At 39.5% G+C, this 18378-nt stretch overlaps 1 protein-coding gene across 1 annotated transcript in view; it reads left to right on the top strand.

Annotated features, from left to right (window-relative positions):
- Window positions 1-18378, top strand: part of SPATA16 (spermatogenesis associated 16) — a 283069-nt gene that overhangs the window by 87667 nt on the left and 177024 nt on the right. The window lies entirely within an intron of this gene.

Genomic DNA, 18378 nt, shown 5'->3' with positions numbered 1-18378 from the left:
GACCCATTTACCTTATTATGTTCAGCAAAATAGTCATTATACAAAGTTAAAATATAAAAATTAAAAGTTACATTATGTCCATAGTTACATCAGTCCATCTTAGGATTGTTAGATGTCATCAGATCAAGAAGAAGTGTCACATATGATTGTTGTTGGTGAAGGTATTCTCAGAGTTGAAGAAAGTCCTTTCCTTGAAGTGGAGAAACCCACTGTGGGAAGTCTTCAGTTGATGAGGGGAGTGCTCTGCAGACCCAGAAATTAAACCAATTGTGGAATGCAGCGTAGGAATGAGTCCAGGACAGAAATGCGCTGTCTTGAGGCAGACTCAGGACTTTACGAGTCAGCAGAAGCAAGCCCACCTAGATTCTTAGGTCCATCTTGGTTCCTGGCTCAAAGAGCAGCTTGTTTGACTCAAAGGCTGGGTCAGGAGTTAATCTCCCAGTAATGTCTGTTGAAAAGCTAAAAGCTGAGTCACATAGTTAATTTTAAGGCTTCAGGATCTATGATAATATCTGTGCACAAAAACAGTCTGTCATAGAGACAGTCCCTTCTTCTTAGGGGCAGTTTGAACCCTTATTAAAGCTACGGGTAAGACTTTAAACCAAGTGTCTTGTGTCTCCTGAGTTAGCTTATGCAGATGTCTCTTTTATTTTATTTTTAAACTTTACAATATTGTATTGGTTTTGCCAAATATTGAAATGAATCCGCCACAGGTATACATGTGTTCCCCATCCTGAACCCTCCTCTCTCCTGATACCATCCCTCTGGGTCGTCCCAGTGCACCAGCCCCAAGCATCCAGTATCGTGCATCGAACCTGGACTGGCGACTTGTTTCATATATGATATTATACATGTTTCAATGCCATTCTCCCAAATCATCCCACCCTCTTCCTCTCCCACAGAGTCCAAAAGACTGTTCTACACATCAGTGTCTCTTTTGCTGTCTCATATACAGGGTTAATAATGTCATTAGCTTTTTTCTAGCTTTTCCAAAGATTGGAGTCTCCAGGAACAGTGTGATATTCTATTCCTAGAGCTTTCGACACCCCTTGAGTTACAGCAGCTTTAAAGGTGGAGCCATTGTCACTCTGGAGCCTCCGCGGCAGCCCAAACCTGGGAATAATTTCATGGATTAAAATTTTTATAACTTCCTTAGCCTGTTCACTATGGCAGGGAAAGGCTTCAATCCATCCAGTAAAAGTGTCTACCCAGACCTGTAAGCAAGAAAATCCATTTGTTTTTGGCATATGAGTAAAAGGAACCATAGCCTCATTTATTTTCATAAATCTTGAACTAGTCTCCATTTATCATTTGACTTTTTTACACCCAAAATAGGAGTGTTGCATGGACTATTACAGGGAATTAATAGCCCCTGCTCCTTTAAATTTTCAATGATGGGTTTTAACCCTTCCTTAACACCTACGCCCCAACCAGTAACGCTGAAGAAGCTGAAGTTGAAGGGTTCTATGAAGACCTACAAGACCTTTTAGAACTTACACCCAAAAAAGATGTCCTTTTCATTATAGGGGACTGGAATGCAAAAGTAGGAAGTCAAGAAACACCTGGAGCAACAGGCAAATTTGGCCTTGGAATACGGAATGAAGCAGGGCAAAGATTAATAGAGTTTTGCCAAGAAAATGCACTGGTCATAGCAAATACCCTCTTCCAACAACACAAGAGAAGACTCTACATATGGACGTCACCAGATGGTCAACACTGAAATCAGATTGATTATATTCTTTGCAGCCAAAGATGGAGAAGCTCTATACAGTCAACAAAAAAAAAGACCAGGAGCTGACTGTGGCTCAGATCATGAACTCCTTATTACCAAATTCAGACTTAAATTGAAGAAAGTAGGGAAAACCACTAGACGATTCAGGTATGACCTAAATCAAATCCCTTATGACTCTACAGTAGAGTGAGAAATAGATTTAAGGGCCTAGATCTGATAGATAGAGTGCCTCATGAACTATGAAATGAGGTTCGTGACATTGTACAGGAGACAGGGATCAAGACCATTCCCATGGAAAAGAAATGCAAAAAAGCGAAACGGCTGTCTGGGGAGGCCTTACAAATAGCTGTGAAAAGAAGAGAAGCAAAAAGCAAAGGAGAAAAGGAAAGATAAAAGCATCTGAATGCAGAGTTCCAAAGAATAGCAAGAAGAGATAAGAAAGCCTTCCTCTTTCTTATCTGTGATCAATGCAAAGAAATAGAGGAAAACAACAGAATGGGAAAGACTAGAGATCTCTTCAAGAAAATTAGAGATACCAAGAGGACATTTCATGCAAAGATGGGCTCCATCAAGGACAGAAATGGTATGGACCTAACAGAAGCAGAAGATATTAAGAAGAGGTGGCAAGAATACACAGAACTGTACAAAAAAGATCTTCACGACCCAGATAATCACGACGGTATGATCACTGACCTAGAGCCAGACATCCTGGAATGTGAAGTCAAGTGGGCCTTAGAAAGCATCACTACAAACAAAGCTAGTGGAGGTGATGGAATTCCAGTGGAGCTATTTCAAATCCTGAAAGATGATGCCGAGAAAGTGCTGCACTCAATATGCCAGCAAATTGGGAAAACTCAGCAGTGGCCACAGGACTGGAAAAAGTCAGTTTTCATTCCAATCCCAAAGAAAGGCAATGCCAAAGAATGCTCAAACTACTGCACAATTGCACTCATCTCACACACTAGTAAAGTAATGCTCAAAATTCTCCAAGCCAGGCTTCAGCAATACGTGAACTGTGAACTTCCAGATGTTCAAGCTGGTTTTAGAAAAGGCAGAGAAATAAGAGATCAAATTGCCAACATCTGCTGGATCATCGATAAAGCAAGAGAGTTCCAGAAAAACATCTATTTCTGCTTTATTAACTATGTCAAAGCCTTTAACTGTGTGGATTACAGTATACTGTGGAAAATTCTTAAAGAGATGGGAATACCAGACCACCTGACCTGCCTCTTGAGAAACCTATATGCAGGTCAGGAAGCAACAGTTAGAACTGGGCATGGAACAGACTGTTTCCAAATAGGAAAAGGAGTACATCAAGGCTGTATATTGTCACCCTGTTTATTTAACTTATATGCAGAGTACATCATGAGAAACGCTGGACTGGAAGAAACACAAGCTGGAATCAAGATTGCCAGGAGAAACATCAATAACCTCAGATATGCAGATGACACCACCCTTATGGCAGAAAGTGAGGAGGAACTCAAAAGCCTCTTGATGAAAGTGAAAGTGGAGAGTGAAAAAGCTGGCTTAAACATTCAGAAAATGAAGATCATGGCATCTGGTCCCATCACTTCATGGGAAATAGATGGGGAAACAGTGAAAAGAGTGTCAGACTTTATTTTTTTGGGCTCCAAAATCATTGCAGATGGTGACTGCAACCGTGAAATTAAAAGACGCTTACTCCTTGGAAGGAAAGTTATGACCAACCTAGATAGCATATTCAAAAGCAGAGACATTACTTTGCCAACAAAGGTGCATCTAGTCAAGGCTATGGTTTTTCCTGTGGTCATGTTTGGATGTGAGAGTTGGACTGTGAAGAAGGCTGAGTGCCGAAGAATTGATGCTTTTGAACTGTGATGTTGGAGAAGACTCTTGAGAGTCCCTTGGACTGCAAGGAGATCCAACCAGTCCATTCTGAAGGAGATCAGCCCTGGGATTTCATTGGAGGGAATGGTGCTGAAGCTGAAACTCCAGTACTTTGCCACCTCATGCGAAGAGTTGACTCATTGGAAAAGACTCTGATGCTGGGAGGGATTGGGGGCAGGAGAAGGGGAAGACAGAGGATGAGATGGCTGGATGGCATCACCCACTTGATGGACGTGAGTCTGAGTGAACTCTGGGAGTTGGTGATGGACAGGGAGGCCTGGTGTGCTGCACTTCATGGGGTCACGAAGAGTTGGACACAACTAAGTGACTGAACTGAACTGAACTGAACACTTCAGGCTTTAATCAATACTGCTTTTAATGTGAAAATAGGTGAGGGGTTTGAGCTTGATAACAACAGGAACAGCATTTTGTGCTCAACTCACAGTTTTTCTATCAGCGCACCCTCTAGGATTTACATTTTGTTCAATTATTGGGTGAGAAAGAACAGGCTCCACATTCATGAAAACAGAGGCCTAGAGCTTCCTCAGTAGGGGTGAGGAAGGGGTGAGGCAGACTCCAGCACATTCAGAAACTCGTGAGAAAACAGCACAGAATCCCAGCTGAAGCTTAAAGGATGACTGAAATAATAGCGATTGGCTCATCCTGACATTCCCATTACAGTAGTGAATCAGGAGGAAAGTGGACCAGGGGCTTCAGTGAGCACAGAGAAAGTTGCCCCAGTGCCCAAAAGAAAATCGACTGATTGGCCCCCACAGTTATTAATATCCAGGGTTCCTCAGGTGTTATTAGGATGGGAGCTTGTGTGGGGACTCCCAGGAACCTTCACTCCTGACTGTCCTGAGTCTGACCCCTGGGGCCTATGCCTCAGAGGGCTGCCTCTTCTCCAGTGTGGTCCTTTACAGACAGACATGGAGCCAGGGGTGGCTTAGATCCCTGAGAGCAACTTCACTTGAGATGCCCCTCCTTTCCACAGTAATAGCAAGCCCATCCCTTTCACCTGGGTTCCTCTGGGCATTCTTCTCAGGCTATTTCAGAGCAGATCTAATAGCCATTGTTGAGGCTTCAGTCTTTTGCCTGGTTCTTTTTTGCCTCTTATTTTCCTCCTTATATTCTCTACCATAATATACTGTCTGAGCCAGCTGTAACAGTTTTTCTAAAGACTGATTTGATCCAAATGCCTATTTTCGTAACTTACAGCAGATATCTGGAGCCAACTGAGTGAGAAATCTATCTTTTAAGACCATTCCTCCTGCACTTTCAAGATCAACATCAGTAAACTTGCAGAGAGCCTCCCATATCTATCTAGGAATTTACCAGGAGTTTCCTTCTCTCCTTGTTCTGTGTCAAACAACTTAGCATAGTCTAAAGTCTCAGCGTGTGTGCTCACTTGAATCCAGGAATACATCTGACAAAGTGGCTCTGTTATTGGAACCACTTGGCTCCTAGTAGGAAGGAGGGCTATTTCACATTGCCTCTTTCCCCTTGTCTCATGTTCAAGCCATTTGTCTCCAAAGCTAGTAGCTTCCCCCAAAACTCAAGTTTTCGAGTTAGGAGTCAGCGTCTATCCCAAGACATACATTATATCTCTCCAAGTAAGTTCCATAAAGTAAAGTTAGTCCCGTAAACCTTCTATGTACTTTTTGGATCTTCTCGATAGTCTCGACTGCAGTTGTACTGTTTGAATTCTACCAAGACTGAGGTAAACCCTTCTGGGAGGATGCCCCAATTCTCAGCCTGTTCGGTTGGGAGCCCCAGATACAGGGACAAAGTAAGAGAACAGGAGGCAGCTGAAGGTTTCACACCCAAATCTGCACCCATAGGACATAAGTCTGGCATGTCTCACAGAGAGATAAAGAGCAACACATAAGTCACTTCTACCCATTTCTCTTGTTTTCTACAGAACTGGTCTAGTTGTAAAACAGTAATAATTGAGATCCTTCAACAGGTTAGAGTTCCCCGACTTCTATAGGATACTGTGGCCATTCAGTATCACAGAAGAAGATCAGGAGTGTCTTTTTTAAACTCTCGGGATCAAACTTGTCCCAGTTCTTTTAAATACATTTTAAAGAAGTGGTTCTGGAACTGCTAGCTCCCATCTGTAAGACAGAAAAAAGAGGCATCCACAGCCGTGGCTTTTTCCCACCAGAATTGTCCTTCCCTGCTCTAGATGGGTGTGTAGACAGACTCTTCACTGAAGCTTTCCTTCCCTGGTTGGACTTAGTCTGTCCCTTACTGATGCAGGTGTCTTACTCGTCCCTCCCGGTTCTACCACCGAGGTGGGGTGGAGATGCACCAGAAGTAGACCTGATGACATCCCAAACTGACTTAGTTCCATACCACAGAGACCTTTCTTTGATTTTCCCTTTTCTTTGATGCCACTCAAGGCGAAGCAGAGTAGCTTTTCGGAATGTTTCCCAAGCTAGTACTACTAGGGTAAGCATCCGTATTACTTGTGCCTGTGCACATTCCTGAGTACAGTCCTGACTGCAGTAGAAATGGTGAGTCATAAAGGGATGAACAACAATCAAGAGGTCCCTTCTGAGTGTCACCACACCAGTATATGTGATGGCAAAAGAGGTGGTGGAGGGTTGGCCAGCAAGGAAAAAGTGATTTTTGTCCTCCAGCTACTAGGACCAATTCTTCCAGTTCATTTCCACAGATTCCACAAAAGGAATATATCTAGGGAATTGAGACAAAGGACATCAGAGAGCCTTCTCTGGTCTGCTAAGAGCTAGCACTACCAAAAGAAGAAGCCTGTTACATTTCCAATCTGAACAGATCCTGCAATTCCTGATTCATGTCCTCAGAAACCTCGTGCTCACCAGTAGTGCTTTTATCCACAGAGATAGGAGACACAGCTGTGACAAAGACTCACTTTCAGGGAGCTGGCCCCTGAGGCAGGCAGCCAAGAGAGTGACCTCTAGCCTGAGAGACATTCCTGGAGCTAGAGCTCTTCCTCAATTCAAAACATGCTGCTGGAGCTAGATTTCCACCTTGCTCCATACATGCTGCTAGTAAGTTTCTAGCAAGGCTCGCCTAGTCTAGCAAGGCTAAGCACTTCCATACATGGGGTCTAAGCAAAAGTACACAATAACAGCATGGATCACAAGTCCCTTGAAAGTCTATGACCCGACAGATTATGTTAGTAGTTCTAATTCCCCACACAATCATGGAATGGTCAAAGAGAACAGGAACAAGTAACCAAGAAAGAAAAGTTCAGTCCACACGCTTTGCCCATTTCTGGCTGCTCCTCTAGCAGGGACCTTGTGTGTCTCTTGGCATTGGCAGGTCAGTATAAACCCCCAACAAGGCTCCCCTTTTGGGGGCTGCCTTCAGTCATTAGGTGGCACTGCCAAACCGCAGAGCAGGGCTCATCACTTGCTTCACGCAGGGCATGTCATTCATTTACACAAGCACACCGTAGAGTTAGTAAAGTAAAGCAGAAAACATGCATACTGAGAAAGCACAGAGGCTAGAGCTCTGAGCATTCTTACCTTGTCCTGAAGATCCTGGACGAGCCCCCAAGATGATAGCTTACAGTGAACGGTGTTGGATTCGTGATCTCCGACGAAGAAGATTTAACTTCGGGACCCGGGACCAGGCTTGATCACTCAAGAACTTTTGTATAACAGAGTTTTATTAAAGTGAAAAAGGGACAGAGAAAGCTTCTAACATAGACATCAGAAGGGGGATGGAGAGTGTCCCCCGAGGAAATTATTATTTTTAAAATACCCTTTTTGACATGAAAAGATGCTAATTATTAGAGAGATGCAAATCAAAATTACAAAGAGACACCGTCTCACACCTGTCAGAATAGCCAGCTTGTATGGCAAAATCAATACAATATTGTAAAGTAATTAGCCTCCAATTAAAATAAATACATTTAAATTAAAAAAAAATAAAAAGTCTAATAACAAATGTTGGAGAGGGTGTGGAAAGAAAGGAACCCTCCTACACTGCTGGTGTGTATGTAAGTTGGTATGGTCACTATGAAAAATAGTATGGAAATTCTGCAGAAATCTAAAAATAAAATACCATATGATCCAGCAATTTCACTCCTGGGCATGTAATCCAGACAAACTATAATTCAAAAAGATACATTCACTCAGCACTATTCACAATAGCTAAGACACGGAATGGCTGAATGGATAAAGATGTGGTACACATATACAATGGAATACTACTCAGCCATAAAAACAATGAAATAATGCCATTTGCAGCAACATGGATGGACCTAGAGATATCATACTAAGTGAATTCAGTCCGAAAGAGAAAGTCAAACACCATATGACACACATGGAATATAAAGTATGGCACAAATCAGCCTATCTACAAAACAGAAACAGACTCACAGACACAGAGAAGAGACTTGTGTTGCCAGTGGAGGGTGGGGAGAGTGGGAGAGGGATGGACTCGGAGTTTGAGGTTAGTAGATGAAACTATTACATATAGAACAGATTAACAACAAGGTCTGACTGTACAGCAAGAGAACTATATTCAATATCCTGAGATAAACCATAATAGGAAAGAATATAAAAAAGGATGTATATATGTGTCTATGAGTCACTTTACTGTACAGCAGAAATGAATACAACATTGTAAATCAACTATACTTCAATAATAAAATAGAATACCATTTTTGAATCTAACAAATACTCAGTAAAGTAGATAATTTGGAAACTTCTATGAGAATACATCTTTGCTAAGTCACTTCAGTCATGTCCAACTCTGTGCAACCCCATAGACGGCAGCCCACAAGGCTCCCCCATCCCTGGGATTCTGCAGGCAAGAACACTGGAGTGGGTTGCCATTTCCTTCTCCAATGCATGAAAGTGAAAAGTGAAAGGGAAGTCACTCAGTCATATCCTACTCTTTGCGACCCCATGGACTTCAGCCTACCAGGCCCCTCCGTCCATGGGATTTTCCAGGCAAGAGTACAGGAGTGGGGTGCCATTGCCTTCTCTAATACATCTTTGGGGATATTATTATTTATAACTTTGAGGATAGTTAAAACGCTCAGAGGTGATATGAGCTTAAAGCATTACAGATATTAATGAGTTTTAGAATATACTGGTTTATAGCAGAAGTAACAGAAATGTTGAAAAGTTCTTGCAGATCTCATGAAATGAGATATCTTAAATACAACATATTCCTCTTTGCCATTACTGAATGTTTAAATTTTGGCCAGAAGTGACATCAGCAATACAGCAGAACAGAAGGTTCCCAGCTTGTATCATCCCCTGGCAACAGTTATTTGGCAGCGTTCACAGACTACATTGCCTTTACAGGTAGGAGACTATGAAAACTCAAGGAAGGGCCCAAGACCAAAGAAGTCTATTTTAATAAAGCAGGCCCAAACCAAGGGGCTGATGTCCCTACAGTGGTCTTAACTAGACTCAGAAACAGTTCTGACCCCTGTGGACTTGCCTGAAGCCCCATTTGACCTTGGTTTTGCCACTGGCACAATATGCCAAGTGACACAGAAGTCATGCCTGCCTGTGCCTCAGTAATAGGCCCACAGACCTTGGTCTTGGCTATGGGCACTGAAGTAACTCATGATTTGATTCCATCCCCTTCCAGTCACTAACCATAAGCAGTCCTACCAGCCCTGGGAGCTGACTGGAAACAGTCTCATTTGCACCCCCAGAAATCCTGAAATGTTTCTGTGATACAGCTCCAGCCCCTCCCCACTGCAGTCAGGGAACAATCCTACCTACCCAGGGATCTGGTGGGAGACATGACAATCCATGTCTTCAGAACCATGACTGCAGATCTCAGTTCTGGTTGTGTACCCTGAAGCAGTCCTTGGTTTGGGCCTACTTTGTTAAAAAAAAAAGTCTTATTTACAATAGCATCAAAACCAATAATACTTGGGAATAAATTTAACTAAGGAGATAAAATACCTATACACTGAAAACTATATGACACTGATGAAAGATGGAAGACACAAACAGAAAGATATCCTATATTCATGGATGGGAGTAATAAATATTGTTAAAATTCCATGCTACCCAAAGAAATCTACAGATTTAGAGCAATCACTTTGGAAATTTCAGTGACATTTTCCAAAGAAATAGAAGAGAGTCAAAATTCATATGGAACCACAAAAAAACCTGAATAGCCAAAGCAATCTTGAGAAAAAAAGAAGAACTGAAGGCATCACACTTCCTGACTTCAAACTATGTTACAACTGTCAGACAAAGTAACCAACAAGAATGGAACCGGCATATAGACAGACACACACACTAAAGGAACAGAATAAAAAGCACAGAAATAAATCCACATGAATATGGTCAACAAGTCTAAGAAAAGGATGTCAGGAATACATGGTGGGAAAAGGATAGTCTCTTTCTCAATGGCATTAAAAAAACAAAAAACTAGACAGCCACATGCAGAAAAAATTAGACCCTTGTATTACACCATTACAAAAATCAACTCAAAAAGGAGTAGACTTAAAGGTAAAACCTCAAACTATTAACTTCTAGAGGAAATTATAGGGAAAAAAAGCTTCTTAACATTGGTCTCTGCAGTGATGTTTTGTATATGATACCAGAAACACAAGCAACAAAAGCAAAAATAAAAAAATGGGGCTATGTCAAACTAAAATCTTCTGCAGAGCAAAGGAAATAACAAAATGAAAAAGGAACTTATGAAATAAGAGAAAATATTTGCAAACCATACATTAGGGATTATAAACCATGATAAGGGGTTCATACCCAAAATATATAAGGGACTCACAACTCAATAGCAGGAAAAATAACCTGTTTTTTTAAATGGGCAAAATATTGTAATAGACATTTTTCAAAGAAGACATACAAATGACCAACAGATATATGAGCATCCCTGACCTTCAGGAAAATGCATAGTAAAACAGTGAGCTGCCACCTTTTACCTGTTAGGATGGTTATTATTAAAACAAAAAGTGAGATAACAAGTATTATCAAGCTTGGAGAAAAAGGGAACCCTTGTGCATTGTTGTAAATTGCTATAGCCATTATGGAAAACAGTATGGAGGTTCCTCAAAAAATCTAAAAAGGAACTATAATATGATCCAGCAATCCCACTACTGGGACACATATCCAAAGAAATGAAGTCAGTATCTTGAAACAACATCTGCACCCCATGTTCACCACAACATTATTCATAACAGCCAAGATGTGGAGACGATCTACACGTTCACTTAGAAAATGTGAAATAGGTACACACACACACACACACACACACACAGAATTTTATTCAGCCATAAAGAAGTAGGACATCCTGCCATTTGTGACAATATGAATGAACCTAGAGTACATTTATGCTAAAAGTGAAATAAGCCAGACACAGGAAGACAAACATTGTATGACCTCACTTACCCAGAATCTAAACAAGTCTAACTCAGAGAGCCAGAGAGTAGAGTATTTGTTGCCAGGGCCTGAGGGTGGGAAGAAAAGTGGTTTCAACCTTCAGCATAGTGACTATAGTTAATAATATTGTACTGTGTATTTTACATTTGAAAAGAATAGACGCTAAGTGTTGTCACCACACTGAAAAAAAAAAAGGTTCACTATGTGAGATGTGAGGTGACAGATCTGTTAACTTGATTGTAACAGTCATTTCACAATGTATACATGTATCAAACTATCACATTTGACACGTTAAATACATACAATTTTTGCCAAGTATGCCTCAATAAAACTTAGAGATAAATAGCTTTGTCTCTAAAATAGCTAAGCCTAAAAAAAAAATGGCCATTAAATTCAACCATTCAATAGCATTCAGTGAAACAAAATAATTCTCATCATCTTAGGAAAACATAAAATCACAATACTAGTAGTAAAACAAAAGGGGACATTGCTGGATCCAGTTTCTTGATATGAAAAAATATTTAGTCTACCAAGTATCAGTGTTGATACTGCTTATAGGAGGATAACAAGAGGAAAAGAAAAAGATGTGATCTTCTTACCTGAATATACATAATCCTGGGCATCTCATAGCGTCTTGCTTTGCTAAAACATATGGGTGACTGGATGACATTGCCATTCATTTCAGAAAGATATGACATTATCCATACTGTTTTTCTCAACTTTTAAAGATTAGGCTTCAGTTTAAATATTGTTGTTTCTTCCTAATTCTATTTCTAAATTACTGGCTGTTCCTTTCAATTGAATTAAAATAAATGTATGCTTGCATGTTTCTATGACCTTGTAAGTGTGAAGAAAACAAAGGGAAGCCATGGCAGGGCCATTTAAGTACATCTGTTTGAACTTTTAGCAAGTAGGCACTTTGCCTGTTTGGGAAGTTGGGCATATTAAAATACTGCATGGATCATTAGTACATTTATATCTCTTGCTATTTTGTGCCCATAAAAGTATATTTACCTATAAAAAAAAAAAAAAAAACTTTCACAGAAGATGATATTAAACACTCCAGACTTTCCTTCCAACCCTAAAAAAGAATATAAAACATGCCAATTTCTATGGAACAGCAAAGACTGTGTTCAGTGTACCATACTGCAGAGAACAGCCACAATACTTCTCTGCAGTGCAAAGGTGACCACATTAAGCAATAGTTCTTGCACAGGAACAAGAACAAGCACTTATTGAATATCTTATCTAGTACTACTTGGTAGAGCAGGTGTGAATTAGGCATTTCATATGCAGTCTCAGTTAATCTTTGCAGTAACTCCTAAGAAGATTTCCTTACAATTATACTTGAAGGTACTACATCCCAGCAAACCTATGATATCGCAGTAATTTTTCTTTCTTCTAGAAATTCTGGCTGTCATCATATCTCATCCCGAAAATGATGAAAGTTATAGCATCTTTAAAATCTGAAATAATTTTTATACAGATGGAGAGAACAGTGGGATGTGGTGGGCATTGTCCCCGAAATTATAAAATCTAGATTCAACTACCATTTCACTCGTTGTTTCGAAAAAGTCTTGATTTCCACATGTGTGATTTGTCGATAATAATACTTCTTGACAAGTCTACTCTCCAATACTGATGCAACACAGCTTTTAAATCACAAGACTCTATTCTAACATTTTCACCCTTCCTTTATGTGAAGCCTGCCTCATTCTGTGATCACCACATGAATCAATAAAACATAGCTTTGTAAGGTAAATACATGGCCTGATTTCTGAAATAAATAAATAAGAAAAAAAAGATAATGAAGGAAATAGCAAATAAATTAACAATTAAACATGGCCATATATTACCCAAGGAATATAAATGGCTAAGCATTTGAGAGTCATTATGTGCTTATCTTAGTACAAACCCAAGAAATAGGACACTGATAGCTCAGGTATCTTATCAGAAATTTCTCTTTTGCAGGAGGAGGAGGAGGAGATAGCAGGGAGGGGAGGAGAGGAGGACCAGAAGGAGAGAGTGGGACAGGGGGAAGAAGAGGAGGCGATAACAATGACTATATCTGATAAGAGAGAAACGTTTGAACACATAGCAAAGGCAAAAAAAGAAAACAAAAAAACATATTGACCCTTCTTAAGTTTTCAATTATAGGCAGTTTCTGAAGCTGCATCAGATTCCTTGAGTCGCCTGTCCAAGTTTCAAAAGATGTGATAAAAAGATTATATTCTTTAAACATATTTTAAAACTTTCATGGTTACATTTGTAATTTTTTCATTATAACAGAGCCTGTGGCTGCTGCTGCTAAGTCACTTCAGTCGTGTCCGACTCTGCGACCCCATAGACGGCAGCCCACTAGGTGCCTCTGTCCCTGGGATTCTCCAGGCAGGAATACTAGAGCAGGTTGCCATTTCCTTCTCCAGTGCCTGAAAGTGAAAAGTGAAAGTGAAGTCACTCAGTCGTGTCCGACTCTTAGCAACCCCATGGACTGCAGCCTACCAGGCTCCTCCGTGCATGGGATGTTCCAGGCAAGAGCCCTGGAGTAGGGTGCCATTGCCTTCTCCAGTAACAGAGCCTGCAATAAATTAATTAAAATACACACTACACAGTGTTTCTGTATTGCCTCCATTAATATTGCCATTCCTCACCATGGCTCTTCACCCAGACATGTCACCCCCTACCTTACTTCCCTTCAACATATGTTCAGGTTGACTGCATTTTAGTCTACCATCATCTTGCTTGGTGTTTTGTATGTTATCCTAGCTTCCACTCTTTTTCTTTTGACAGTTTAAGATAGTCTTAACTCTGAGGTCAGTAGCTATTCAGCTTTGTTTCCATTTACTAACTGATATAAAAATGGTTCATAAACAAAGAAGCAATATATTGGTGTAAGGGAGTGGTGTATGATGGAACAATACATCTGTCCATTGGGACCTCTCTATAGAATTTAAATCTACCAGTTATTATTTTTGATTTCCATATGGTTCTTGGAAAACATAACCAAGAGTACTAATGAACAGTTCTCATGCTGAGTACTGCCTTCAGGAAATGCTGTTCATTTTGGTCCTCAAAGCAAGCAGGAAGGCTGTACAGACACTCCTCATGGGTGGGTTTATTTTTAACATTATTTTAAGAGGATTTTTTTATATTTGTTTCCCACTTTCTAATATACCAGCTTTAAAGTCCATTCTGATGGGCTGAACAAGCCACTTAGCCTTTTGGTAATTTCTTTTTCTGTAAATTCTCACTGGAATATTAAAAGCATTTATGTACTTAAAATTTTGAAATGTTCTAGAATGTAATTGGTGTGACCTGGGATAAGTACACATAATGAGAAAGATGAGATATGTTTATCTCAATTTCCTTCAAGGTCAATTGATTTTTTTTTTTAAGTTATAGATTTTCAAGGGCCAATTCTATAACTACAAGTAAAGAAAAATAAAGGAGCTGGAAGTTTCCTTGTAATGTAGTAAAACAAACTTCAGAAGCCAAAAGTCTGGATTTGAATCTCTGCACATCACTGACTAACCTTAACTTTGACAAGTCATTTAACGTCTCTTTTCCTCAGTTTCTGTAGCTCTGAACAGGGGATAATAACAATATCTTCCTCAACACTTGTAAAGAGGGTGAAAGGATATTATTAATATGAAAGAGTTTTGCAAATGGAAAATATCTGTGCAAATCTTAACCTTAAAGTCCCAACTGTGTTTTATTTCCAAACATATCAGGTGACCAACCTAAAATTTTACAAGATTCTTTTCATGAGTGCGTGCTGTAGTTAATAGCGTTCATTGACAGAGTGAAACCTATTTTGCTAGTCTCCATGGGGATGTTTGTTTTTAGTCTCCTAATTTGTTTTCTTTACATACAAAAAATTTCCACACAAGTAGTTTAAAAAGTGAGCTAGTTTAAGACCAATACTAAAACTGAGGAAGTCTAGGGAAATACAAGTTCCTGGTGGATGCTACATGTCCAAAAATGTTAGAAATAATTAACTTTAATGAAAAATAAAGGACTGCCCACAATTCCAAATTAACCAACACCATTTCAAGGGACTAAAACTTATTGCCATTCATTCTGCTTCACATAGGCTAAAGTGTAAAATTGATGTTTGGGTCTCATTCTTAATAACATCCTCAGTGTTTTCTCACAATCCCAGTCCTAAAGGTCTTCCCAGGTATACTTGGGGAAGTCACAAAATAGGCCATTATATACAGGGCTACAAATAGCAAGGGACAAACCTGGAGCAGACCAGTTTCTGTCAGAGCAAGTGAAAAACATGGCTTAGAGGCCCACACTTATTTATTTTACAGCTCTTGCCAGTCTATGCTTGATATTTAAAAGTTTTTCTTTACTTCTTTTCCAGATAGTACTCTGTTGTTAGGTGAGTCTGACTTGCTCTCATTCTGTTTACCTTAAAGGAGCAGAATTTGTACCTTACAAATAAAAATACCACTCTCCTATCCATTTTACTTTTCACAGTTTATGAATGTGTATTTCAAGGATATGGATATTTTCATGAATATCCCATGAATATTTTATGTCAATGACCACAGAGTACCAGCCTCAACAAATATTTGCAGTTTCTGGGGTTGTACTGTTAATAGTGTATTTACCCAAACTCCTTCTCATTTTCTCCTCTGTTGCTACGGCAAGAATTCCTCATGCTTATCCTGTGACCTTTCCTGATTTTTTGTAGAAATCTAAAGAGCAGCCATATGTTAAGTTAGTTTAAGAGAGGCTTCTTAGTGACCCTGCCTGTGCTCTACTCACAGGTCTTGTTGCTGCTGCTAAGTCGCTTCAGTCGTATCCTACTCTGTGCGACCCCATAGACAGCAGCCCACCAGGCTCCCCCGTCCCTGGGATTCTCCAGGCAAGAACACTGGAGTGGGTTGCCATTTCCTTCTCCAATGCATGAAAGTGAAAAGTGAAAGTGAAGTCGCTCAGTCATGTCCAACTCCTAGCGACCCCATGGACTGCAGCCTACCAGGCTCCTCTGTCCATGGGATTTTCCAGGCAAGAGTACTCACAGGTCTTAGCTGCCAATATATATTTTGTGTGAATCTTCTTCGCTGGAAGAAATGCAGACCATGTGCCTTTCCTAGGTGATCTGAGGCAAAATAATTCTGCAATTAGATAAAAGTAGTCTTATTAACAATTATTAAACTTTTGGTAGCAAATGGGACTTTCCCATAGAAGACAGTAAATTTCACAGCAGTATTTGATGGGTTTTTTTAGTGTTTCATAATAAGAGATTAGGGGAGAAGAAATCTAATATATAACCTTAGTATATATTTAACATCATTCTTTTTGCTTCTTTAGACATTTATTTCCCATAAACTTTCCTTAAAGAACCTGTTCAATGCATACAGGCTCTGGAAAAGTTTTTAGCTTTCGTAGAAAGAAAATAATATGAGAATAACATTGATAAGTCACATATACAGATCAAAAAAAGAAGGGGGAAAGGTATTTTGGGTTTAAGAGAAAGGGCAAAAGGACTGTGTGATATAATGCAAATTATTAAACATGTCCCATGTGCCTCTTCAGCAAAGGCAATGGCACCCCACTCCGGTACTCTTGCCTGGAAAATCCCATGGATGGAGGAGCCTGGAAGGCTGCAGTCCATGGGGTCACTGAGGGTCGGACACAACTGAGCAACTTCACTTTGACTTTTCACTTTCATGCATTGGAGAAGAAAATGGCAACCCACTCCAGTGTTCTTGCCTGGAGAATCCCAGGGACGGGGGAGCCTGGTGGGCTGCTGTCTATGGGGTTGCACAGAGTCGGACACGACTGAAGCGACTTAGCAGCAGCATGTGCCTCTTTATCTTCTTTCTTATAATTAGAACTTTCATGCAGATTTTGACTATTTACTTGTATATGCATGCATGCTAAGTAGCCTGCCAGGTTTCTTAGTCTATGGGATTCTCCAGGCAAGAGTACTGGCGTGGATTACCATACCCTTCTCCAATTTACTTGTACAGTGGTTCTCAAACTATTATTCTGACTCCATTACATTTTTAAACATTATTGAGGGGCCAAAATATTCTTTTTTTGCTTTATGTGAGTTATACTTAGAAATGTTTACCATATTAAAAATTAAAACGTAGAAACTTAAAAATATGTACTCACTTAAGAATAATATACCCATTACATGCTAACATAAAATGCATATTTTATGAAAAATAAGTATATTTTAAATGCATACAGGAGTAACATTGTTTTACATTTTTGTGAATCTCTTTAATATATGGCATTATAAAAGAAAACTGGGATCTCATATCTAGTTCTGCATTCAATCTGTTGCACCATGGTTGAACTATATGAAGAAATCCAGTCTGACACAAGATGTATTGTTAGAAAAGGAAAGAGAAGGTTAACAGACTTTTCAGATGATCCTCAATATTCTTTTTTGATACTTTGATAATTTTTAAGTAGTAGTTTCTTAAAAATTAATTGCAATCAGAATTTTGAAGCCATATCAATCAACTTGTACCATGTTTCATAAAAAGCCACTGGTCTTCCTTATACTTTGAATGGATTATTTACTCATGCATGAGTTAGTAGCATCCTACATTGGTTATTTGGGAAATAATGCATCACTTACAGATTTCTATTACGTAATAGTACATTTTTTAAATCACACATGTTTATATCACTAATATCAGAAAAGTCTTTAAGCATTGGGTAGCCATCATTCTCACAGTGACAGATAAAAGTTTTCCAAAATTCTAATTTTTACTTGAAAGCTCAAACTTTTATCACTGGCAATAAATACCATCAGTTGTGTTCCTTTAAGTGACAGGCACACTCATTTCATTTTCAAGGAATGTCTGCCAAATTCCAAGTCTGATAATCATAGTTTGTTAGTTGTTCTTCCAAGTGAAACATGATGTTCCATGGAAACAGCAGAGAAGTCAGCTCACAAATGCAAACAATGGCGTGGCTGCACAAGTGCTCTTCCTCAAAGCGACCATCATGCTTTGTTGTGCTGGAAAAAAGAGTTTTCTGCATATGTCCCATTTTGCCACACCAAATATTAAAAATCCACACACTCAAGGGTAGAGACTGGTAATGTGGGGGATGGCAAGTGCATACAATGGTGAAGAATATACTCAATTTCTGCTACAACAGTTTGCTATTACTGATTTGATTCCTGCAAGAGAGCCAGAAGTTTTACACACCATGTTGCTTTTGCAACATCAGTGCAAATGTCAACACAGTGAAAAATGAAAATAATATCTTAAAATATTATTATAAAAATAGCAGTAATATTGTAAAACCCATTTGTAATCTGCAGACCACACTTTGAGAATCACTATGCCAATTTATAGCATCCTTAGGATCTTTCCAGGTTTTATATCTCTCATCTTCCTTCAGAATAGTTACAATGATTGTGTTCCTTAT

Source organism: Bos grunniens, chromosome 1 (assembly GCF_055505025.1).
Source record: "Bos grunniens cultivar Pamir isolate PY7600 chromosome 1, Bosgru_T2T1.0, whole genome shotgun sequence".
Lineage (NCBI taxonomy): Eukaryota > Metazoa > Chordata > Mammalia > Artiodactyla > Bovidae > Bos > Bos grunniens.
The sequence above is the reverse complement of the archived record's forward strand: the minus strand, read 5'-3'. Positions and strand labels throughout refer to the sequence as shown.